The sequence below is a fragment of the Macrotis lagotis genome, chromosome 5, assembly GCF_037893015.1.
Source record: "Macrotis lagotis isolate mMagLag1 chromosome 5, bilby.v1.9.chrom.fasta, whole genome shotgun sequence".
Classification (NCBI taxonomy): domain Eukaryota; kingdom Metazoa; phylum Chordata; class Mammalia; order Peramelemorphia; family Peramelidae; genus Macrotis; species Macrotis lagotis.
In genome coordinates, this window is record NC_133662.1 from 104,357,522 (window position 1) to 104,382,976 (window position 25,455).

General features: G+C 35.5%; 1 long non-coding RNA gene across 1 annotated transcript in view; it reads right to left on the reverse strand.

Annotated features, from left to right (window-relative positions):
* Window positions 1-8,623: 8,623 nt before the first annotated feature.
* The window catches only part of LOC141489830 (uncharacterized), a 34,275-nt gene continuing 17,443 nt past the window's right edge, over window positions 8,624-25,455 (reverse strand). The window contains exon 3 of the long non-coding RNA XR_012468998.1: window positions 8,624-9,151. This is a non-coding gene — a long non-coding RNA (uncharacterized LOC141489830). The remainder of the gene's footprint in view (window positions 9,152-25,455) is intronic.

Below are 25,455 nucleotides of genomic sequence, written 5' to 3' on the forward strand. Positions count from 1 at the left end.
GATATGGGCAGTTGTCTTCTAGGATTTCTGGAAATATGATATTTAATCTCTTTTTATATGTTTATGGCATTCAGATGATCCAATTATTTTAATTTATTTTCTCCTCAATCTAGTTTCTAGATTATTTTCCTATATCATGTATTTCCTTCCATTTTCTTCTATTTTTTTATTCTTTGTTTTAAAATTTCATTTTGCCTAATTGAGTCATTGGCTTCTATTTAGTTTGTTCTAATTTTCAGGAAATATTGGGCAAGGTATTATACTTCTTATGTCAAGGTATTTATTCCTTTCTTAATTTTTCAATGACTTTCATTTCTTATTAATTTTCCTCCTTAAGCAGTCTCTTTCCATTTACAAAAGCATTTTAACTATTCTTTTTAAAAAAAAATGCTTTATCTCTCCCAGAAAATCTATTTGAGTTTATACTTAAGCCATGATTTTCTCTACCTGCAGATATTTTAAATTCTTTATTCTTTTCTTCTATGTTTGTATCTTGGAAGTGCCTGCCCCATAATAAATCTTTACAGTGGGTTTCTTTTTTTTCTTTTTCTCATTCTTCCAGTCTACTTCATGGCTTCAGGATTGATGTAAGAGCTGGACTTTGCCTCACTTTTGGAGAGAATTGCTGCCTTCTTAAGGTATTTAGTGTTGTGTTTTTTCCAGAATCCCAGGGACAAACGGATGACCTGTAAGCTTTCTGTGCTTTTAAAATGGTCTGATTCAGGGCAAAGTCTGATTGCTGATTCCCTTAGTCTGAGCTCTGAGAGTTCCTGACTTGCATTTGAGTCTGTTCAAGAGGAGGTGCTATTGGAATCAGCTCCTTTCAGTCTACTTGTAAAGCTTCGTTGCCTCAGAGTGACAGAACTGTTCGTTATCCCTCTATAGTCTGAGATATTAAGGAAAATAAGAAAGGGAGATTTTGTTTAGTGCCTGAGGTCTGAGTCACATTGCTGTTGCTGCTGGTTTCTAAACCTTCTCTTTTCTCCTTACACTGTCAGGGTTCTCCACCCAAGAGCATCACTGCCCTGGATAGGTATCCTCATTCTGTCTTGGATCTTGGACTAGAAAGTGACTTGCCAATTCTTACCTTTCCCAGTTGCAATGGCACTGTATACTCTCTGGGTGTTCTGGTTTGGTTTTGGGACCTCCTCTTGCCCTGATGCATAACCCTTCTCTGGACCTTGAATTGTATGAGGTACCCCTCACCTGACCTATTTTCAGTATCCACAGAACTCCCTATTGTCTCCCTAGACCTACCTGACCTGGACAAATGATTTCCTGGATTTTCCTATCAAGATTTGTTCTGGTACATTTTCTCAATCTATTTGGAGAAGCTGGTGAAGAGGAGCTCAGCTATATTGCTTCCTTTCATTCTATATTAAGTATAAAATCCCCCTACCCTTATTAAAATTCTATCCTCTTTTTGATTGTACTTTTCTATTTCTCTCCTTATCTCCCTGATTATACCAACTCTTTTTTGCATATTCCCCTTGCTTCTCTTAACAATTAACTAAATGTTCCCTAAATTTCAGTTCTTAATAATCTATTCTCCTAGAGATAGCTCCATTCAGCCCCTCATTCCCTCAGTGAACTAAGCCTCTCAAATGACTTCAACTACAATTCTGTGCTGATGAATTCCCAAATCTATTTCCCTAGTCCTGACTTGCACTCCAAATTCTACATGTTCACCTCTAGTTTCTTCATCACTTCTCACTCACAATGTACCAAAGCAAAATGAAATGACCCCCACCCTAAAAAATTTTTCTGACTCCCTGATTTACAGAATTGTATCCAGAAATTTGATCTCCCAAGTTAGAAAATTTAGCTCTTACTCTAAAAGCCAAGTGGTTTAGATAAAGAAAAATCTAAGATTTGATCCCACCTCAGAGACCCACTAGAATGCAACCCTAGGAAAGTCCTTTAACATCTAACTACTTCACTTTCCTTATCTATAAAATGAAGAATGATTTATTGACTTCTAAGTTCCCTTTTACTTCTAAATCTGTGATACTATGTTATTCCATTTCTCCTCTCTTTCACCCCCACCTTTCCAACTTAGAGGCTGTTGTTAGTTTTCTTCCCTTTGAAATGTTTTCTCTCCATTGTCAATACCATGTCCCTAAGTTGGGCTTCCATTAACTTACATCACACCTCATTTCCCTTCTTATACTGTATAGAGAACTGAAATAAGAAAAAATTAGGTTTGGTTTCTATGTCTGACATATGCTGACTCTGTGATCCTGAGCAAGATATCCATAAATAGACCTCCATTGCTATACTTACTTGTATCCCATAATGCAAAGCCCTGACATACTTTTCTCTCTGAAAAGAAGGTATCTGAGATTTATCCATATTTTTAAAGTTCCATCAGTAAGCTCAACAATCTCTAGGCTTCCAATAGAGGGAAGGGGGCATTCTGACACATCCCCATGTCAAAAGAGCTTTATCTAGTCTGTCAGCTAAAATCAATGCAGAGCCGTGATCTCTTGCCAGGCAAAAAGCAGACTATGTATTGAATTGTGGGACACATAGAAAACATAGATGATTTATAGAGAATACACTTATGAAACAAGTGATAAACTCAGGCCAAATCTCTCATAAGCATTACTGAAAGTTGGAGGTCTGTGAGATGTAAATGTCTGAATTATTTAACATGTTCTTTCTAGGCGGTTAAGTATTTTGCAAGTGATTTAAAGTATGATCAGTCTCTTCTACAAACTTGTCTCCTTAGATTTCTCAGAGCTAACAGTGAATCTCTGAGATTGTTAAAGATGCCAAATTCTGTCAGTTTGGAGGTTTGGCATTGTGCAAATAGGGCAACTAGATGAATGGCCTGGGCAGATGGTTTGGATGTTATAAAGGCACATCTACTATGTAACTGCAATATGCTAACAATTCAGTGTTTGAGTAAACCTTCTAACATCACTTCTGTCTCAATTCAGTTTTTAAAGAAATAAGTATGTTAGAAAAGGACACATAACTATACATTTAGATTGTAGTGAGTTCCTAGTAAACTAAGATCCTTTGATCAAGAGAATTCTCTATTTCACACATTTTATAGCAGCAAAAACTAAGAGCTTTAAGGAAGCTTAGAAAACAGTTTAATCCCTTCTCATTACAAATAAGGAAACCAAGGCACAAAAAGTTGAAGAAATTTGCCCAAGGTTGACCAGGTACTAACTGCATGGTGGAGTTTCAAACTCAGTTCTTATAGTCTGAATCTAAGGTTCTTCCTGCTTCACCAAGTCTACCCTAAAAATTTGTCTTATTTAAATTAGTTTTCAAAACTGGGGACAATTCCACCTATACCCTTATAATCCATTGATATACATCAAGGATAACATAGTATAATGAAGAGAGACCTAACATCTAGGGCTGTGCTAATAAATGTTTAAGAGCTAGTAGGAGTGGGGAATCTAATAACAACAACAGACTTTTGAATTTAATCTGAAGGAAGATATTACTTGCATCCAAAGAACTTAATATATGTATAGAGTGATTTTACACACACACACACACACACACACACACACACATATATATATTGGACCATTGGTCATAAATATATACATATATATATATATATATATATATATATATATATATGTCCAATGGTAGTCATCTGTATGGTGAAGAAAGAAGGAAAATAAAAGATAGAAAAAATTTACATGATAATTTTATTATATATTTATAAGAAATAGTTGCACATAATAGATTTGCAGTTTCATGTGCAATCATTGTTTCTTATCATACTGTTGCAGAAATGCTTGTTTTATTCCATAAATTGAAAATAAAATGAATAAAAAGTTTTAAAAGTTTAACCTGCATTATTAACATTTTCTCCATTATTTTTCAAAGTCTAGACAACCAACAAAATAATAAATTGAACTTTTATTTGTAGGCTTGCTTTTCCAAGGTATAAAAGCTTCTGTGTTTGGGGAACCAGTATGACTTGGTTCCAATACACCAAGCTTATAGATCAGGAAGATGTAGATTTAAATCCCACCTCTGACATTTATCAGCTCACAAACTCTGGCCAAATCATTTAATTTTTTCAATGTCCCCAAACAATGCTCTAAATTTACAAACTGTAATGCAATTAATGAAATGCAGTTGTAAAGGGAATTAGGATTAGGGTTCTACATTCCTTAGAGTGATGAAATCACAGGTCCTGTTCCCAAAGTCCGTCCTTTATGATTGAACAAAACATAAGTATTGAAGAGTGAGGGATGCATAATGGAATAAAAAAAGAAACTTTTCTTCTTTTTAGAAGGAATATCTTCTAAAGGCCCTTTGAACCATTTTATCCTTCTATGTTTTATAATGAAGTTCAAGGGCAATTTCTAAACCTCCTCACCATAGGTAGGAAACGAAAAACTCTTGAGTGCTATTGAACACTGAATTTTCTCAGTGGAACTGCATGGATGCATTTAACTCAGAGGGATCTATCATAGGGAAATACTGGGAAAATTCATAGTGTTCAATGGCTCTGATTTCCCATTTCACAGTTGCTAGACTGATCATGCTGTTCTGCTCAGCTTGGTTAGCTCTATACAACAAAAGGAAGAACTTTCAAAGAAAGCCCAACTTATAATGAGTTCCAATTTGGGCAAGGATATTTGTAGCTCTGGGAGAGCTGCTGAAAAAGAGGCAAAGGTAAACATTGACAATGTGAAGGAAGAGAAATAACATGTTTTCAATAATATTGCCAAAATATTATCCTTCACCTTGAAAATATAATGTTGAAGGGATGATCATAATGATGATGAAAATGATAACAATGAAGGTAATAATACTTGCACAAGATTAAGTTAATTTTGAAGATACCAGCATTAGAATGGGTGGGTAGTTTTTGTTTTCTATTCATTTTGTTTATGTAGTTCTCTTGTCAATTATATAAGATCTTTTTTTTTATTTTCATTTGCCATTTATTATATATTTTTTTTACTTCTCTAAATGTAGATGTTCTATTCAGGCTCTATCACATAATGTGCCTTGCCATTTGAGTTCCATGACACTTAAGAATCATAATGGAGGCATCATTGCTTGAGGTTGAAAATAAGACTTCCATAATACATATATTATGACAGCTGTTATTTTTTTTATCCCTGAGCAATGGAAAAAAATACATAAAATGTGGGGAAATGGGAAAATAAGCCAAAGAAGAAAATGTGTGATCATCAAGTTCTGCCATTATAATGGGGAAATATTATCAAGGAACACTTTCTTAAAAGAAATCTTCAATGGGTTCCTAATTATACAAACCAAATCCATGCCAGATCTTTTCTGAAGCAATATTCAGAAATCACAGTTGAGCACAGTAGCTCTAATCACTTAAACGCTATCTGACACTTGTAAGAATAAATTCCCATCATATTTTTCTTAGCAGAGATAAATACTTTCAAAAATGTCTCATACAATATTCCAATATTTCCAATGTTATCAAGTACAATTCTTCTAGGAGGAAAAAAAATCAAAGAGGGCTCTAAGCACTAGTTTAATCCATCAAACTAATGTATAAAGGTTTTCCTCCTAAATGGAGAAATGCTTTTATTTCCAGGGGGCATGGGAAAATATAAGAGAGCTTAATCAGCATGGAGTAATGATAGTTTATTTACTCTAGAGTAATATTTTTTAGATATTTCTCATTATACATAGTACATCCCTGTATGTATGAATATTGTCATAGGAATGATACAAATGTGGATATTTATATTTTGCCACAAAAATATGGAGAAAGAGAGAGAGGACAGGAAGGGAGAGAGAGGGAAGGAGAGAGAGAGAGAGAGAGAGAGAGAGAGAGAGAGAGAGAGAGAGAGAGAGTCTATTTGTGGAAAGGAGCACATAACCATCAGCACTATCTAATTATGAGTAAACTAATTAGGGTCTTTCAAAATCATTTGGACTATTATCTCTAACTTGAATAAGCAAATTCCTGGCCAATTGAGAACAGGTTTCATTACTTTTCTCAGTCTCCCAAAGTCATTAGAGTTCTTTAATTTTCTGATTCAGGATCAACTGCCAAAATTACCTTACTGAGTTTCACTTTGAACCATACATATTTGCCATGGAATCTATAGAATGGCAGTATAGGGATCCTTAAAGATCGCCTAATAAAACACAGATTGTGAAACTGTTCTATAAAATCCACAAAAATAATCACCTGGATTGTGCTTATAAGACACATGGTTGACCATGTTCAATTTTTGGACAGCTCTGATACTAAGTTTTCCTTTATGTTGAGACAAAATATTACTCCCTCTGACTTCCATTTATTAGAAAAGACTCTGCAAATGCTGTCTTATACTTTTGCTGTGTGTAAGGAAATTTGAATTATTATCTGTTCTCCAGGATCATTATCACTGGTTATCAACCAATCATCAGTTGTTATTTGTTGTTTTAACAAGTGCTCTTAGTTTGAATCACTTTTAGGAATCCTTTCAGTAATATCATGAAAGTCATTTTCAAATTGTCAAATACTGTCAAATGGACATGAGCAATTGATGAAAATGACATTTAAAAAGAGTCAATGGCATCTCTTTTTGCCATTGCACCTTAAGGATCATGGGATCTGATGTGTAAGTGAAACTTTCCATATACAGAAATATGAACTCCATGAGAGTAGAATATCTTTATTGTTATATTTGATTCCCTAGTAATTATCATTCTGCTTTGTCAGTAGTAAGTACTTAATAAATGCTTCATTTATTCATTTACTCAGAAGGAACCAGTGTTCAAATCTGATCTCCTTATTACTTCAGAGAAGTCATCTGAATCTCTATTTTTCTCTCTTTCACAAATGGAAATATTGTAACTTGTAGTATCTATATCATAGCATTGTTGTTAAAACAAAATGATTTTCTAGATAGATTGATAGATAGTATGATTTAAGCTTTCATGTACTACATAAATATCAGCTGCCCTAGTTATAATTAGTTCTAGTTCTGTCCTTTAAAACTAAGCAGAATAAATCTCTTCTCTCTTTCTCTTGACAACCTTTCAATGTAAATAAGAGAAATTACTTTTTTTTAACTTGACCCCAAAAGGTAGAAGTGGGAGTCATAGGTAATAACTGCAGATTTGAGCATAATAAAAGAAAAGACTTCTAACTAGCTAGAAATACTCAAAAATGGAATGATATCCATTGAGATGCAATAAACATCTGATTACTTGAGATCTTCATACAACAGTTGAATGATTACTTTTATGAACAATGTAGAGCAACTTGCTAGTCAGCTATTATTTAGAGTACTTGGGATTCCCTTTCACCTTTGAGGTTTAGTAGCTTTATGTAGTTTAAACGGTGTATGTGTTTTGACAGATACAAAGAAATAGACAGAGAGAGAGAGAGAGAGAGAGAGAGAGAGAGAGAGAGAGAGAGAAAGAGAGAGAGAGAGAGACTGCGTAACTGGTTAGCCCACTTCTTTAGGGAAAATTGCTCTATGAGACTTAGAGGCTGATTAGCAAAAAAGTCACAAGTTTGATTGCCTGATAGAGTTTTATTTTAATCTGTTGTAGGGTCCTAAACCTTGCTATCAACTTAGCCATCTGTCTCACAACATATATGTTTACTTATCAGGGAAGTGGGCAAGAGAGATCCATATAAATCAGTATAAATCGTCATAATGAAAAAAAATGTGTTTATCTGTCAAGTGATAGATCTACTATTCTTGCATCAATTCATAGATACACATAGACATATGTTCATTGTATCAAAGCAATAATATGCTTCAAACCACTCAAACCATCTCAGGTAAACTAACTTAAATTTTCAGTATGAACATTTATACCTCAAAAATCAATAAGAAATCAATTACAAGTTTTGTTTTATCTTTTTGTTCATTGTCTAGACTTAAGAAATCAATGAAGAATGAGGCAAGTTAAATTTTTAAATATGAATACTAATGAATAATTTTTTGAGAGTTGGTTTTTTAAATGTTAAACATTTATAAACACTTAGATCCAAGAATCACAGATATTGGCCATCTAGTCACAAATCATTTTTAAGATGAAGAAACTGAGTGATAGAGATATCTGTTAAATGATTTGCCCAAGGTTGCACAAGTATCTAAAACAGTATCAGAAAAAAATAAAAAATAAAAAAAGTATCAGAGACAGGATTTTAAGCAAAGTCCTTTGAATTCAGAATCAATGTATATGACATTGTACCAAAGAGCATCTTTTATGCATTTAAAAAAAGCAAATCTTTGTCATATTAGTTTTTTGCCCATTCTTAAATTTGCATTTTTGGTTTGATTTGATTGGGTTTTTTTTTTTACTGTCCATAAACGATCTTCTCTTTATACCATAAAAAAATAATAAGATAGTGAGTTTTCTTTCTTTAGAGCTATTAAAGCAGAGGCTAGATGTTATAAAGGGAATTCCTTTATCCTCACAGGCATTTGAACTAGATGACTTCTAAGATTCTCTGAGTCTTTAAGTTATGCATAGAACCTCTATTTCTTTCCTTTTTCATGCTTGTTAGTGGAATCAGGTCATTTTAACTTGCCCTGTTCATTTTTTTAATATACATCTGAAATGATAATTTAGGGTCATAAAGTAGTAAATGGGGAAAAAAGAATTGCCTCTTGAATCATTTGCTATTTTACTTTATTTCCTTTTTGAAAAAAAATGCCTTGGCATATAGTCGTTCTCTTATCTCTGAGCTGTTCATTCTGATCTGTTCCATCTCTTTTCTCTCTGTATCCTGGGAGTCAGGGATACAAGCCTCAGAAGTTGGTTCAGATGGTTATCTGCAATTTCTCTTTGTAGTGCTCTTTGAGGTCAAATCCATTACAGTATGTGCTCAGACTGACTTTGTGCACTTAACTCCACTGGGTTTTCAGTGACATACTCGGCAGTGCACCTGAGAACCTGTTATCCATAGATACAGAAGATGTTAACATTGATACATAAAAAAATCTGTTTCGTGCCTGTTCTGTATCTTTATGACTGGATAACCTACTGCTCTTAAGATGGTATAATAAATAGCAAACTATTTTTGATAATCAAGATCAAAAATTATTTTCTCCCCAAATCATAGTATGATATCCCTTATCACATGATCTCCAAGTAGGGATGGTAGGAGACTTCATCTTTGCAGAATTCCCAGGAATCCAGCCGCAAGATCTTCTTACTACTCTTCATGTCCCTTGAAAAAGGAATGAATCAGAAAGAATTCACCAAACATTGTCAAGTCCTCAAAAATACAGTACCTTAGGCAATGATAGCCCTAATCATTTTATCCATAGAAAATCTAAGATGCTAAGACATTCTAACATCAACATCCAGGTCTAAGGGTGTCTGTCCTACTGCTTCAGCAAGTCTGTATTACTCTTACGTTATTGTCATTAGAATAGATTTGACTGCTTTTCAGCATGGTTGAGACACAGAGGAATTGTAATTGGAAATGCACAAACTGACTGGATTCAGCTTAGAACTTTAACAGTAAGTCACGAATTTGACCTTCATTTAATCAGGTTTTTAGTTGTTCTTCTGAGACCTGGAATGCATCTACAACCCTCTTGCCAGACATGTGTTGAAATCATTGTGAGTCTGAAGCAGAGGCTCTGGTTGATCATTCTCACATATGCTATTAAAGAGTCAGTCCAAGAAGACAGTGAACTTGCTAGCCAAGTGCTCCCCTGATGTTGCCTGCAGTGATATTCCTGCCAAATGGCCATGCTTAAGAGCCAAGTTCTCCCTTTGGGAGAGAGACTGTGCCTACAACTAGTCTGAAGCATGATTGAAATGGCCTAAAAATCAAGTGGGCCATTACTTTAGTAGCTCCATATCCTCACCACCCCCAACCTGCATCACACTCAACCAGAAGTTAAAGCAAATCCCTACTTTTCTACTCGGTAGTCTTCTACTCATACCCATTTCTTACCCATCTCCAAGTGAATTTCTAATATCCTTTGATGGTAGTATTTAATCTAGGTATGTGGGCTCTAGATGTACTAAGTATTCTAGACAAAGCACTGAAATATCTAGCCTTCCCCTTCAAAGAGGGAGGGCAATTGGGGAGTGACAGAAAAAGTATAATTGCCTACCTCAAGAACATTTTTACCAAAACATTCTTCTTGAAGCTTCTGTTAAATGGTTATACTATTTTTTTTTACTTCTTGTTATTTTTTTATAGGTTGTGGAGAAGAATTTTTAGAAGACAAAGCAAAAACAGGAAAAAAGCAGTGACAAAGTAAGAGGAAAAAGGGCCTACAACTAAGAGACTTCCAGTATCAAAGGAGGCTCCTCATTAGATTATAGTCTGTAGTCAATGGACTGAGTTATTTCCAGAGTCATGGAACCATTAGGAATACTTCACAAAGAGGTTAAAGTAGTGGGGTATAATGCAAAAATGTTCCCTCAAATGGATGGTAACTATTAAAAACAATGACCTCTCCAAAGTAGTTTAGGAAAATCCAAATGATGCTGAGTCACCAGGCAGCATCTGAAGAGGCAGCAGATCTTGGTACCTACTCCTCTGTCCTATATATCATATGCACATACAATTTGGGTGGTGGGGAGAAGGGAGGCGGGGAAGAGCAGGAGGAGAACAATTTAAATTGCCCTCTAAGTGACTGAGCAGAGAAAGAAAGGGAGAAGGATGGGGGTTCCATGTAGGCCTTATGAAAATTAGAGAATTCAGTAAAAGGGGGAAGAAGGAAGGAACAAGTGTTTGTATAATGACTACTATCTGCCACAAACTCTGCCAGGACTATACATATAATACATGTATTATCTCATTACAGAAAGGTATAAATATTATCTTTATTTTAGATTGAGGAAACAGAAACAGACTGATTAAATGACTTGTTTAGAGTAAGGCAGCTAGTAAGGATCCAAGGTCAGATTTAAACTCAAGACTTCCTAATCTAGGTTCAGCGCTCTATCTGCTGAGTCATCTAGCTGACCAGGACAGTGACTTCAAGTTCTCTGGGTCTTTAATTAGATTATATACATTATGTAAAATTATATTGTATTCATTATGAAGAATAAAGAACCTAGACTGGGAATCAAGCAAGAGACTTGGACACCAATCCTATTTTGTTGCTAGGTTGTGGTTTGACCTTAGCCTAGATAGAACCTCTCTGTATCTTGGGGGTGTTTTTGTTTATATAATAAGAAGGCTGAACTAGAATCACAGTCTTATAGATTTAGTGAAAGAAAGGACTTTAGAAATTGCTGGTTCAGCACATATCCAGTGTATGAACTGCAAATACAGCAACCACTACAACTGGTCATTCAGTTTAACCTTAAAGATATGAAGTGATGTGCAATTCACTACTCCCTGGCTACAATTTGATCCCAGTTATGCCTTTTGCTGTAAAGCAGAATGAGACCTTCAAATGGCCAAAGAAAGTTATATCCTTCCTCAAGTATTCTCTTTTGTGAGTTAAATACTCCATATCCATCATATTGCATAATTTCAAGCTCACTCACCATCCACTCTTTATCCTAGGTATGTTCCAGTTTATCAATGTCTCATTTAGTTGTAATAACTGAACAAAATACTATAGATCTGATCAAATTAAAATAAAGTTAAATATTATTGACTCTAAGTTCCAATTCTAACATGTACGAGTGTACACTTTTTTCACTTGCCTTTGCTCTTTCTAGCATCTAGAAAAGTGCCCAGCAGAAAGTACTTGTTGATTGAATGATTGCTAATAAGTAATACCCAATAATTTGATAGAAATGCAATCTCAAGGATGTAGCTGTTTCTAATATCTTATCATCTTTTATGGTTCTTCTTCAAGTATATCTACAGATAGCTTTAGCTGATGAGGAAACTGAGGCAAATAAGGTTTAAGTGACTTGTCCAGGGTCACATACTTCATATGTGACTGCTGAATTTGAACTCAGGTCTTCCTGACTCCAGGCTTGACACTCTATCCATTGCACTGCCTAATTGCCTAAGATATGATTATGTTGATTAATCTGAAGGCCTTTCAAATACATTGTGTTAGTGTGAAAGAGGAATTAGAATTATTCTGCTAGGACCTGGAAGGCCAAAATTAAATTAATCACTAGAAATCATCAGCTTACATTGAATTAGAGCCTTGAAATTTATGAAGAAATTACCTTGCTTCACAATAGCTCCAAGAGGCAGGAAGCATGGGTATTATCTCCTAAGAGACACACTGTGCCTAAGGTGGCACAGTGGATAGAGCACTAGAATCAGGAAGACCCAAATTCAAATTAGATTTCAAACCCATATTAGCTTGGTATCCCTGAGGAAGTGATTTAACTTCTCTATATATCTCAGTATCCTCAACTGCAATATAAGATAATATTTGTGTAATACTCAGCACAATAGCTGCCATGTAGTAGGTGCTTAATGTTTATTTATATTTTATTTATATTTATTATTTCCTTCCTCCATTTACTGTTGAGGAAACTGAGGTTTAGAATTATCAAAGAACTTGTACAAGGCTCCAAAGGGAATAGATACAGTTAGGTATAGTGGTTCTGAAGTCAGATGACTCAGATTCAAATCCTGTTTCTGCTTTGACCTATACAATCTTTGGCAAATCATTCAACTTCCCTAAACCAGTTTTTTTTTTAATCTAGAAAATAAGAAAGTTGGATTATATGATCTCCAAATTTCCTTCCTGTTCTCACTTTATGAACCTATGATTTGAATCCAGGTCTTTGGAACCTCAACCGAAGATCTTTCCTCTAAACCACTTAGCCTTCCTTTGCAGAAAGGCAGATTGTTGAACAAAGAATCCTACACAAAAATCAATAGAGTAAAATTACTTTTTTAAAAGGTATCTCCTTAACATCATGTTCTCTTGACTAAAGCATGGTCTCATTTGCCGTCAGTCACATTTATCTAAGAAGATACTGCTGCATCTGCCACAAACTGTTTTCATCATTAGCCCCTAATAAAATCATGGGGGCAGGGAGATTTTGTTTCATTATTGCTTCTTATGACTCACATTTAAGAGATGCTTGCATCTCAAAGCAAAAATTCATAGGAGAAGTAAAAACCAATTTCACTCAAATAACCAGTAGACTTCTAATTTCCATCCTAAAAAGATCTGTTAGACCTATCCTTCCTTTCAAATGAATCCAAAAGATGGAATGGAATGATTTTTAGTCACTCTGTGATTTTTAACATTTTGAAACAATCTGGTTGGTTAGAATCATAACCTTATTTTCCTAATAAGTAATTCAGTGGATAGAGTGTTAGGACTCCTGTCAGGAAAACCAGAATTCAAATTTGGCTCCCAAAACTTTCTAGTTCTATGATCCTAGGCAAGGTTGTCATAAGGACCAAATGAGTTAATATTTTTAAAGAGATTAACACAGTACCTGGATAACCAAGAGCTACCTTCCCTTTCCAGTCTCTCAAAGTATGGCATAACTAGCTTGAAGCTACAACCATTTTACAAGTCACCCATAGAAACAAACACTTTTCTAAAAATCATTTTCTAGTATCAAAGGGTCAAGATAATATATATATATATATATATTTTGCTTCAAGATACTCTTCATAAATTCCTCAAATCCTCACTATCCCATTTCTTCTCCTTCTCTTACCCAAATTAACACTCTCCCAAACTTGGCGGGGGGAGCTTTCACTTGCCCCTTCTTATCCCTTCAAGCAACAATATTACTTTTCTCTCTAGTTCATTCCTAAATATCTAGATTAAATAGTATGTGCCAGCAACCAACTACTTCTTTTCCAACCTGAACTTCTCTTAAACTTCTTCAAGATGAGTTTTGCCTCCCCAATTCTACTGAAATTGTTCCTTTAAATATAAGCCAACAGTTCTGAAAAGAAAAGTTGAAAACTTAAAAGCCAAATGAAAGAATGTTCTGAATTACCAATAAGAGAAATGCAAATAAAAGCAGCCATGAAGTTTCATCTCAATTGTTCCAAAAAAAAAAAAGTCAAAAGATGAAAATCATCAGTTTTGGAGAAGTCATAAAAAGATAGGCACAAAATGAGATTCATTATACCTGTAAGGTCCTACTTCATGCACCTATTGTGAGACTCATATGAAATAATAAACATAAAACATTTTGCAAACTTTTAGGTGTTATAGAAATGTCAGTTATTATTAATTGTGGAAGAGGTGGTATCTGATGTTGCCTTGAGGAAAAAGAATAATTTCAACAATTGGAGACATGGAAAGAGTCCATTCCAAGTATGAAAGATAGTGAATTCACTTTGAAAAGAGCAGTAAGATACTGTCTCAGCCAAAAATACTGGGCCTGAACAAGTGTGGTGGCAATTTGAGAAGGTATACAAAATAAAAAGATGGCAGAAACAATAATAGGGACATGTTTAAGGAAGAAATATTTAGTTGTCTTTGTTAACCTGCCCTCAGCTTTCTATTTTTTTGGTAAAGTTCATTTCAAAGACACACTTTACTGCAAGGGTTTTTAACATCAGGTCTATGGATTTGTTGGTTTTCAGTATTGTGATAGCTATTTCAATATAATTGATTTCCTTTGCAATCTTGTGCATTTTACGCATTTAAAAAACATTCTGAGAAAGGGTCTTAAAAAAATAAAAAGCATTATTCTGAGAATGAAGTCTTCAGTGGACTGAAAGGGAGTACATAATACAAAGAAACCTAGTTGTGAAAGTTTCTTTCATTGTTTTCAGTTACTCATTACAAAGACCCTTTCTATCACACAGGGCAGAATCATTGTCCCTTCTTGGTCACTTCTCATGGATATAGATATCAATGTCTATAAGATTTTCAATACTCATAAATAAAAAAGTACATTGATAGTTGCGATTCAAGTTATTTCCACCTATACCAAATCCAATTTATTAGGTAGAGATATTATCATAGAGTACTGATGACCATCTCATACTGACTTCAGACAGTTTCTGATTACTTAGCTGTGTGACCTTGGACAAGTCACTTAACCCCATTGCCTTGCAAAAACAAAAATTTTTTTAAAAGAATTTATCTCTTTTTTTCTTTCTCAATTGTCTATTTACTCTACCCTATTATATACTACAATATTATAAGTAGTGAATCAATGCTCTCTATTTAGTTATTACAACAGCTTTCTTACTAGTCTCCCTGTTGCCAGGCCCCCTCTCCAGGTCTCTGCACATAGCTATCATATTATTCTACTTAAATGCCATTTTCATAGACTTGAAGATTTAAGAGCTGAAAGAAACCTCTACAGACCTTGTACAAGTCTCCTCACTTTATAGATGACAAACTGAACCCCAGAAAAATCATACACTTCTCTCTTATTAAACTGAATTCTTTCAGAGTGATGCAGGGGAAAGCATGGATGGAAATAAAACATAAATTTATTTAAAAGGTTACAAGACATAGGAAGGGATAGAGAGAGAGAAAGAGAGAAAGGAATAGCCAAGCAGCCTTGGCTGGGTCATTGTCAGAGAAGACTGTCTGCCCTGAACTGGAGCCCAGCTCAGGTTTTTATGTCTTGCTTCTCATCTTGAGGGCAAAAAGTGAACTCCCTTCCCCTACCCCTGGGATTAGGTAGAGGGTAAAGCCCAAGGAAATCAGGATATAAATTTTACATTAAACAATGATACTTTAAGAATGGGGAGGGTTCCACCCAAGATTACAATTATTTCTGTTACAATCATAATTCTCTACTTCAAGTCAATTTATATCTCAAGAGTCAATTTACATCTCCACCCAAATTCTTTCTATTACATTCAAATTCTCTTCATCTTCCCAAACATCAACCCCAAAAGATCTCCACCCAAGTACTACATTCACAATTCTTTTTATCTTTCCCCTGCATCAAGAGCAGTCTGTTTTTGCCTTTCTTTGCATCTCCAGTGCTAATCACTGTGTCTGATACATAGCAGGCATTTAATAAATGCTTATTGATCTGATTTGAATTATCCAAATTCCCTAATCAAAAAACTGATGACTCTTTAAAGGTTACTTTTAATTATTCAAGGTCTTCTACTATCCCAACTCTGACACTATGTTTGTCAGCAAATTGTTTGACCTCTGTATGCCCTGAAAATGAGGTTGAACTACATGACATCCTAAGGTTCCTTCCAGTTGTAGGTCACATGATATGGGTCCAACCTCCAGTTCCATGCTCATCTCTTACAATTCTCCTATATAGAATTTCCACTCCAGTAGACTAACATCTTCACTATCACTGCATTATATTGTAAATATGATGTAAATATCTCTGATATTTTGCATATACATTAACTTAAACTTTGTTGTCTTTTAGAAAGTATGCACTGATTGTATAAAGGAAGCACAAAGTTTATTTAGGGATGACATTGAAATCCTCATTTTTTTGATGATAGATATTTATAATATAAATATTAAATTTATAATTCTTTTCATTCTATACTTTCTATGTCCTTATTTATTTGTCACTTAGCTTAGACTATCTTGTTATGGTATAATTTAACAAAATCTTACTTAAGTGCCTACTTCATACCAGGTAAACTTTGTTAGGTACAGGATATGCAAAAACAAATTCCAAATAGTCCCTAACCTGCAGGTAATTCTTTGCCTCCTCCAAAATCTAACAATACATTTTATACGATAAGAGTTCAATAAATATTGGTTGGTAATCAGTTGGTTAATTAGCTTATAATGTGCCATTGCTTTCAATAAATATTTCCCTAAACAACAACCTAAATACTTCAGGCTCATCAGTAGACCTTTAAAAAAAATCAACAAGCATTGAAACATAAATTGCAAGTAATGTAAAGAAAGAAAACATACTTTTTCATTAACGTTAAGACCTTGGTCTTAAATGAACTTAGTTTTTTTAAAAGGTAAAACCTAGAAGAGCAATGTAGCTTAGAAAAGGCTGTCTTGGTCTTCAGAAAGCCTACTATAGAAGCAAGACTTAAATCTCTCAGAGCCCCAGATTGCTCTGTAAGTCTTATTATTAAACAATGAGAAAGTGGAGATCTGCATTGGCAGACTGAGAATCCTTATCACCAATTCCTTTTACCATTACATAATGGATCAAGTCCAAAAAGAAAAAAAAGGGAACTTTATAATCCATGAGATAACTAAAAGTGTCAGAAGTTTATTTGTAAATGATAGAATGAAAAAGTGCACACAGTTTTCATGTACTGTCCATGTCTCTGTTACTGAGGCTCCTCAGCTGAGGGTAATTATGCATTGTCCTTTTCAAAATTCTGGAGTTTTCTCCTTCCTCATTCCTTTCTATCCCTCCCTTATACTATCCAACATGTAATTATTCTAGATTGACTGGCTAACCTGACCTCTTATAGTTCCTTCCTGAGGCTTTCATAAACCAAGAATAAGAGGTGGAAAAGAAAATTGATCAATCACATAAATTATCCAAGGTCAACCAGAGCCTGAGGGAAGTTACCACATTGTATTTTTAGGTGAATATTGAAACCTTCTTAAAAGACAAAAAAAAAGGGGGGGAGAAAAAAAAAGAAAATGTATACGGAGGTTTTAAATCTTCAAACCTTAAAAAAGAAAATCTGTAAGTTTTCTACACCTAATGATGTTTATCCCAAGTGGTTGATTTAAAATAAAAAAAGATCTGCATCCTTTCAATTCCAACTCACTCACTAAAGCTCTGTGGAAGATTAGTGTGAAAAGTTAATATTCTGAACGGACAGCCTAAGCTAAACTGAATTTTGGGAGTCCAGTGTTGATGTCCACATGTCACCAGAAGCGATCATAGTGATTGATGCTAGAGGCAGAAGCTTTCACTGAGGGAATGAAATGAATGAGCTGTTTGAAGTGGGATGACTCACTGACTCCCATGAGGTTATCCCTGTAGAGCACCGTTAAGATCCGTGGGAAGAGTTGCCTGGGGAAGCTTGCACTGCAGTTCCAGAGCAGTTTGCTTGTCAATCTGGTCCATATTAACTGCACTGAGTCAGGGAGGGTTGCTGAGCTGAGTGGCAGAGCAGAGTAGGAGGGAAGACCGATCTGGGCCTGCTTGGAAACCCAGTGAGGGAATTGGAATCCTGCTGGTTTTCTTTGCCTACACCAGAGGTTTTCAGTAATGATCAAGTGTTGAAAAATGATAGCAGCAGTGCAGCAAAGAACTGGAAACATAGTGAAGTCCACAGAGTCTGCTTCTGCATGTGGGCGATGGTCAGTGAGACGGCTGCTTAGGTATAGGGTATTTTAGAAGTGGGGCAGAGTAGGGGCAGCTAGGTGGCACAGTGGATAGAGCAGTGGCCCTGGAGTCAGGATTAAGTACCTGAGTTCAAATGTGACCTCAGACACTTAATAATTACCTAGCTGTGTGGCCTTGGGCAAGCCACTGAACCCCATTTCCCTTGCAAAAAAAAAAAAAAAGTACTAGTTACAGTTTTACAACAAAGGGAATTTTTTACCTAGATTATTTTTTGTTGGAGTATCCATAGGAGTTGTCTTATTCTAAATAGTAAAGCTTCCTAGTTTGCTTTGTTTCCTCTGAACATACAGAACAATTGTATTCCTGTAGGAACAGCAGATGACTAAGGATCAGTCTGCAAGTGGATCACCCTTCTTTCTTCTCCTGGCTCTAATTCTGACTTTCCAAACATTGCTTCATGCCTGCCTCAACTGCGTTATCACTCTGGCATTTTCCTTATACCTTGGACTTCCTCATTCTGGAACATACATCTGTCCCTATAACTTTATTTTTACTGAAATATCCTTCCAAAACACTGGTGTCTTTCTCCCATAAGTGAATTCCTTCTGGTGCCTCCATTTTGGGGACAAAAACTAAGCCAGCCAACCTTCATTACAGTCCTAGTTCTGCTACTGGCATTCTGGTCTTTGGTACTAGGATTGTTTAACCTAGGCCATCTCCTTTCCCTGACAAATTCTATTCTCTTTCGGTTCTGATTTCCCCCTAAAAGTTTGGAAGCATGTCAGTCTGTCCTACCTTGTAGCAGGAAGGACGCAAATCTATCCTTTCCCAAACTTTTGCCACCAATTCTACCTTTCAAGTGGACATAATATATATACATATATATATATATATATATATATATATATATATATATATATATATATAATAGGCATGTCTTGAACTTAGGGCTAGCCTCCACCTACCTATCCACCTCCTCCACCTACCACCAAACCATTCCAAATATATATATATATATATATATATGTATATATATGTATATATATACATATATATATATGTATGTATATATATATACTAACTATGAAACCCCATATAAGATATATAATAACTCAGTACTCCCTTAACTGTTGTCTAATCACATAATTAAAGGAGATTTTTCACACTAGTAATTCCTAGTTTCCTGTGATAAAACCACAGGTTCACATCAGGATCCTTAAAAACCCCACTCTTCTAAAAACAAGCCAAAAAATTCCTATGTTAAATAAAAAAGATATATAAAACAGAAAGATATAATCATTCTTGTGAGGGAAAAGCTATTTAAAGAATTTTTCATTTGGAGCTACCTTAGCTACCCAGATTCCAGTCTTTCTCCCTATTCCAGTTCTCTGCCTCAACTGCATTTTTTTTATTTTAAATTTTTAAATTTTAAATTTTTTAAATTATCTTTAGTTACTTCTGGGATCCCATTTGCCTTTGATTCCAGCATACAATTCCAAAGCTTTGCTTTCTGTCCTCATGTAGTTATAAGTTAGGAGAAGAGATGGCATGGTTACAAATAACTTTAATCCATAAAAACATGTACAAAGTGGTTGGAGAAACAATCGGATTCTGAAGGAGGAGAGTTCAGAAGTAACACATCTCCCTTTCCCCAGTAATACAATGGGCATTTCTGACAGGAATTATGTATAATTCTATAGAGCAAAAATATAAATTTTCAGGTCAGCTTCCAGTGAAACTCCCCTTCTCCACAAGGTACTAGCCAAGGGAGGGGAGGTATAGCATTTCATTTTCTAAGCTCACATGTATTGACTTTTCTGATAACCTTTATCTGCCAAATCGTGCATGGAAAGCACTCAACAATGGTTAAAACATTTCTCCCCTCCACTCCACCTTATACTTCCCACTGAGGCAATGGGATTCTGATTCTGAATCAGGTGCAATACGGTGTGAATTGATGAAATTAAATCAAACAACAGCTTGTGAATTGGGCTATTCTCTCAAAGGTGGTTCATTCCCCCCCTCCTTGCAAATGTTAAATAGCTTGGATCCAAACACAGAACTGTTTTCATGTAGAAAGGATGGAGGGAACTCTTTAGGAAAGGAATAGCTCAGGTGCACCCTATTAAACAGCTTGTCCAGGAACCAGTGTATGCCAAACAGTGGAAAGCTTGCTAAAAAGGTTGAAATTAAACAGCCTAGCCACTTTAAATTGCTATGATTGTCAGTTATAAAAGTCTACCACCATTTTTCCTTTGGGGGGACTATTATTGAAAACTATCTCATGGCTGTACTCCCCAAGCAGAATTCTGCCTTGAATTGGTGCTTTGCAGGACTCCCATTCAGGGAGCCATTTGGCCTACAAAGTTCCTGGGTTTTCTGTAAACACAGTGAAAGGAGACATTTATTGCATGAAGGTGAGGAAGTGTACCTGCATGACAATAAGGCAAATGTCATGGCAGAAACACAAAGCCAGCCTTCCATGTGACCTTTTAGATAGAAACCAATTTACTCTCCCCATGTCTCGAACAAAAAATTATGGTGTAATCTTTCGTGTCAATACATAATTTATTTTGTAATAAATCACTCCCCACATATTTATGAGCTCCCCTCCTCTTGCTTTTATGATGCTCTTAGGCTAACCCTGCCTTCAATGCACAGTTCAGAATCATTACAAGGCTTTCTGTTTTGAAGACTGCTCTCTTTGCTAAGCTTTTATAATGACTGAAGAATGCATTACAGGATTAAAAGCCACCCTCTATTTCCAGGAAGGGAACCTAAGTTATTTATTTTTTGTGATTTCAACTTACCTCATGAGGGATTCATGGGAGCAAATAAAAAGAAAATCAACTGAATGCAGCATTAAGCTGTAGTCTAAAGCACCCAGTCTAAGAGAGCAAACCCTCTGCATTCAGAGAAGGCGAAAGCTGCAGGATTAAGTCAGAACTCTCCAAATAAAGTTTGCAGCCACCTTGAAAGCAAAGATATCTGAGAGAAAACTAGGTTATTGTTATATCCGGGTAATTTGGACAGTCCCCACGCAACCTGCTGGGAGCCCTTTACAATTTAAATCAAAGAGATTTCAAGAGACACTCGGTCTAAAAGACAGAGGTTTCTTCCCAGGTGACAACTGCACAGTAACCTCTCTGGAACCAACCCGCAGTCTGATCTGAGCTCACAGGAATCTGCCAACACAAATCTCAAGTGATCCTTATTGTTCTGGAGCCTTGACAAAGAACCAAAAGTGGTAAAGGCTTTAAATTCTTCCTCCTCTCTCTAGAGTTGTTCTCCCCACCGATGATGGTCACATCATCTTCTGGGATGGGGGAAAGGGAAAGAGGAAAACTTCCTTCAGTTCAACTCAAATCAACAAGCCTATTTTAAGCATGCATTAATGTCCCAGGATTTTTTTTTGTTTTTCCTTCATTTTCAAAGAAGACCATGACATCAGGGAGGTGATACCATGACAAGCATGTGAATTAGATTTGAGTGAAGGGGTATTGTGCTAAGTCACCAGGCTCACAATCTCCTCCAGAGACATCTGGGTCCAGAGGCCAAATATAAATGAGTACAACTGGAGACAGCCCTGAACATGAGGCCGTCAGTGTTCAATGACTTGCCCAAGGTCACACAGCTAGCAAGAATCAAGTGTCCAAGGTTGGATTCAAAGTCCCATCCTCCTGACTTCAAATGCTCTATCCACTGCTCTGCCTAGCTGCCCATTATGAATTACAATGGGCACTGTATATAAAGAGACAGAAACAAAAATAATCCCCACTCTCAAGAAGTTTGTATTCTATATGGGCTTGGGGAAATATACAAAGAGATAAATATAAAATATCTGCATAATATAAATGCAAAATAATTTGAGTTAGTAATAATTGTGGGGAAACAGGAATAATCTAGTTTAAGGGATGACATTTGAACTGAGCCTTAAATAAAACTAGAGATTCAAAGAAGATTGATTGGGAAGGGAAAGGATTTACAGGGGGAGGGGAGGGGAGGACTTTGTTAAGACACAGAGGCAGGAAGTGGGATGGCTGACTGTCAGCAAGTCCCATCACTGATCATCTTTAAATTTGGTATCCAAGTAAGTAAAGAGATTTGTGATCTGTAGGGTATAGTTGGCACCTTCTAGATGTCCTAAATTAAGAACAAAGGCTATAACATATGTCCATCGTGCATAGACACTGATATGTCTCTCTCTCTTAAATATTCATTCTTGACATTTCTAGGTTAATAATTCAAAATATCTGCATTTAAATAAATGGTGTTTCTCTCACAGGCTACATTTCACTTTCTCAACTCCACAGGAAAAAAAAAAAACGATGTCTACAATGTGACAGCTCACTCATCCCCTTGGTCATTAGCTGCAATGTAACCAAAATAAGATTTCTGAAGCTTCCCAACAGAGTGAAGCAGTAAGACAAGCTGAAAAGCACCAGAAAGCTGTGAGTGAAACACAAAATAGTCAGAGTACCAACAGGAATCAGTATATTTACTTGAAATATCAATTTCTTATTAACTAAATATTCTGTTTCATTTTATTCATTCCACTTTCTATTAAAGTCTTCTTTTCAAGGTTTGTTGATTCAAATTCTATCTTACCATTCTCCTTTTCATGCATGTCTCAAATTCTCACAGTTATCACATCTTATTTCATGCATTTAATTCTTGAAATATGTTAAATTCCTAAAGGAAACTTGCAAAGTAACTTAAGTTACTAAACAAATAACTTTTGGTTCATGACAATAAACATAGCCCATAGCTACAACACACCGAGTTTCAAATTCTGCCTTTGTGGTGTGAACAAAACTGGGCCATAATTTTTTCTTCTAATTATGTCTATTCCTCATGTTTTATGTTCCAACTCTGGACATCATGGTTTAAGTTTGATATTGCAATAAAATGAGGCACTTTTAGACAGGACTGTGCTGGAGCCAGATCAGGCCTGAGCCAATTAAATATTGAGTGTAAGCATTTATATCTCAGAAATCATCAAAGGCTTCAAATAAGGGATGATTTACTGTTTTATTGACTATCTACACCAGTGGTATCAAATCCAGTATATTGACATAGAAAACCACAATGAACATTAACTATGTAATATTGTATTTTTATTTATTTTATTGACATTTCCCTAAAAACACTAGAGAGTGTAGGAATAAATGGACTGTTCCTTAAAATAATTAGCAGTATCTATCTGAAACCATCAACAAGCATTATACTCAATGGGGAGAGGCTAGAGGCATTCCCAATAAGATCAGGGGTGAAACAAGGGTGCTCATTATCACCATTACTATTCAATATTGTATTAGAAATGTTAGCATCAGCAATTAGAGAAGAAAAAGAAATTAAAGGAATTAGAATTGGGAAGGAAGAGACAAAACTCACTCTTTGCAGATGACATGATGGTCTACCTAGAGAATCCCAAGAAATTATCTAAAAAACTACTGTAAACAATTAGCAATTTTAGCAAAGTTGTAGGTTATAAAATAAACCCTCATAAATCCTCAATGTTTCTATATATGTCTAGCAAGAAACAGCAGGAAGAGCTAGAAAGAGAAATCCCATTCAAAGTAACCTCAGACAATATAAAATATTTGGGAGTCTATTTGCCAAGACAGACTCAGAATCTTTTTGAAAACAATTATAAAACACTTCTCACACAAATTAAATTAGATTTAAATAACTGGGCAAATATCAACTGCTCATGGATATGTAGAGCTAATATAATAAAAATGACAATTCTACCAAAACTAAACTATCTGTTTAGTGCCCTACCAATCAAAATTCCAAAAAATTACTTTAATGAGTTAGAAAAAATTGTAAGTAAATTCATATGGAGAAATAAAAAGTCAAGAATTGCCAGGAGCTTAATGAAAAAAATGCAAACGAAGGTGGCTTAGCACTACCCAATCTAAAATTATATTATAAAGCATCAGTCATCAAAACTGTTTAGTATTGGCTAAGAAATAGAGTGGTGGACCAGTGGAATAGACTAGGTGCAAAAGCAGGAGAGGATTATAGTAATCTGCTGTTTGATAAACCCAGAGTCCAGCCCCTGGGATAAAAACTCCCTCTTTGATAAAAACTCCTGGGATAATTGGAAGTTAGTATGGAAGAAACTTAGATTAGACCAACACCTCACACCCTTTACCAAGATAAGATCCAAATGGTTACAGGACATAGACATAAAAAACAATACTATAAGCAAATTAGAAGATCAAGGACTAGTCTACCTGTCAGATCTATGGAAAGGGTAACAGTTTATGACTAAGGAAGAGTTGGAGAACAGCACCAAAAACTAATTAGATGATTTCGATTACATTAAATTAAAAAGCTTTTGCACAGATAAAACCAATGTAACCAAGATCAAAAGAAATGTAGTAAATTGGGAAACAATCTTTACAGCTAATGATTCTGAAAAAGGAATCATTTCTAAAATATACAGAGAACTGAGTCATATTTTTAAAACAAAAAGCCATTCCCCAATTGATAAATGGTCAAAGGATATGCAAAGGCAATTTACAGATGAGGAGATCAAAGTAATCCATAGCCATGTGAAAAAATGCTCTAAATCATTATTAGAGAAATGCAAATTAAAGCTTCACTGAGGTACCACCTCACACCTCTCAGATTGGCCAGTATGACCAGGAAGGATAATGATCATTGTTGGAAGGGATGTGGGAAATCTGAGACACTATTACACTGTTGGTGGAGCTGTGAACTCATCCAACCCTTCTGGAGAGCTATTTGGAACTATGCCCAAAGGGCAATAAAAATGTGCATACCCTTTGACCCAGCAATACCACTACTGGGTCTATACCCTGAAGAGAGGAGGAAAAAGGGTAAAAACATTACTAGTACAAAAATATTTATAGCAGCCCTATTTGTGGTGGCAAAGAATTGGAAATCCAGTAAATGTCCTTCAATTGGGGAATGGCTTAGCAAACTGTGGTATATGTATGTCATGGAACACTATTGTTCTGTTAGAAACCAGGAGGGACAGGATTGCAGGGAAACCTGAAGGGATTTGCATGAACTGATGCTAAGTGAGATGAGCAGAACCAGAAAAACACTGTACACCCTAACAGCAACATGGGAGTTATGTTCAACCTTGAAGGACTTGCTCATTCCATCAGTGCAACAATCAAGAACAATTTTGGGCTGTCTGCAAAGAAGAGTACCATCTGTATCCAGATAAGGAGCTGTGGAGTATGAACAAAGTGCAAGGACCATTCCCTTTAATTTAGAAAAAAAAATAGATATCTTATTGTCTGATCTTGTTACCTCTTAGACTCCTCTTCTCTTTAAGGATATGATTTCTCTCTCATCACACCCAATTTGGAACAAGGTACAACATGGAAACAAAGTAAAGACTGACAGAGT